Raw genomic sequence first — 2127 nt, 5'->3', positions numbered from 1 at the left:
TACTCTGAATCCACATCCTTAGAGGCATTCACCAGCCCCAAATCCTTCTCCTGAGCCAACCGCACTCTACTCAGAAGATCTGCTCTATCTACTGCTTCCAAACCCAACGGTTCCTGTGAAACAGCACATAAGCTCAAAGCACTGATCTCCCCTACCAGAGACTCCATCTCCTGCTCCTGAGCCGAAGCTACCCTCTTCCGACTCAGAGCATCTGCAACCGTGTTAGCCTTTCCAGGATGATAGGCTATCTCCAAATCATAATCTGCCACAAGCTCCATCCACCGCCTCTGTCTCAAATTCAGCTCAGGCTGAGTGAATATATACTTCAGGCTCTTATGATCTGTAAACACCTGTACCTTTGCACCATAAAGATAAGATCTCCAAATCTTCAGGGCAAAAACTACAGCACCCATCTCCAAATCATGAGTAGGATAGTTGCCTTCATGCACCCGCAACTGTCGCGATGCATAGGCAATCACCTTCCCATGCTGCATCAGAACACACCCCAAACCAACTCTAGATGCATCTGTATAAACCACATAGGGTTCTCCCTGCTCAGGCAAAGCCAACACTGGCGCAGTAGTCAACATCTCCTTCAGGCTTGCAAAGCCTTCCTCACACTCTTCTGACCAGACAAAAGGAACATCCTTCCCTGTCAACTTAGTCATAGGACGTGCTCTGCTTGCAAACCCCTGCACAAATCTCCTGTAGTACCCTGCCAATCCAAGGAAACTCCTGATCTCTGTGGCATTCTGCGGTCTAGGCCAATCTCTGATAGCCTGAATCTTCTCTGGATCTACAGAAACCCCCTCTGCAGAAACAATGTGACCCAGAAAGCCCATCTCACGCTGCCAAAAACTACACTTGCTCAACTTGGCAAACAACTTCTGCTCCCGCAGCTTCTCCATAACTGCCCTCAAATGCACTGCATGCTCCTCAGGACTCTTAGAATAAACCAGGATATCGTCGATGAAAATGATGACAGATACATCCAGAAACTCCTGAAACACACTGTTCATCAATCTCATAAACGCTGCTGGTGCGTTAGTCAACCCGAAAGGCATCACCACAAACTCATAGTGCCCATACCTCGTCCTGAAAGCAGTCTTCCTCACATCTGCCTCATCTATCGGTATCTGATGATAACCCGATGCCAGATCCACCTTGGAGAACCAAGTAGCACCCCTCAACTGATCCAACAACTCGTCAATCCTCGGGAGAGGGTACTTGTTCTTCACAGTGACCCGGTTCAAACCCCTGTAATCAATACACAACCGGAAACTCCCATCCTTTTTCTTGACAAACAACACCGGCGCTCCCCACGGTGACACACTTGGACGGATGAATCCCTTACTCAACAAATCCTCTAGCTGCTTCTTCAGCTCTGCCATCTCTGCTGGAGCCATTCTGTAAGGAGCCTTGGATAACGGTGTCGTCCCCGGTTCCAGTTCAATGGTAAAAGGATCCGACCGAGATGGTGGTAATCCCTGCAAAGACTGAAACACATCCTCAAACTCCTCCACTACCAGAATACCGCTAACCGTAAACTTCCCCACTGACTCTGGCATAGATATAGTAACCAAATAAGCCTCACAGCCCTTCTCGATCATCTTCCCAGCCTGAATGGCCGAGATCACAAGGCTCCCCGAAGTCGGCTAATACCCTGAAACACCAACTTCCCTCCGGAACGCTCAAACTCCACTCTACCCCGATGGCAATCCAAATGCACCCTATGCCGATGCAACCAATCCATCCCGAGAATAACATCATACAGCTCCACTGGACTGATAAGCAAATCCGCTGGCCACGACTCTCCTGCGACCTGAATATCAATTCCTCTAGCTCGTCCAATCACTCTCAGGAACTTGCCTCCCGCAACTCTGACAACTCCTGTACGCTCCCCGGAATCTCCTCTGATTCCCGCACACTCTGTGATCGCCATGGCACTGGTTCCACCAGTCTCTGCTGTCGTGTAAACCCGTGCCACCTACTGACCTCCAGGCTGCACCTGCTGCAACGCTGCCACTGCTGCCAGCTGCAACTTGGGACAAAAAGGCCTGATGTGCGCTGTCTCCCTACAATGATAGCATACACGGGCCGCTACCGACGGAGCACTCCTCTTGGGAC

The sequence above is a fragment of the Camelina sativa genome, chromosome 17 (genome assembly GCF_000633955.1).
Source record: "Camelina sativa cultivar DH55 chromosome 17, Cs, whole genome shotgun sequence".
Classification (NCBI taxonomy): domain Eukaryota; kingdom Viridiplantae; phylum Streptophyta; class Magnoliopsida; order Brassicales; family Brassicaceae; genus Camelina; species Camelina sativa.
This window is presented reverse-complemented; position numbering follows the sequence as displayed.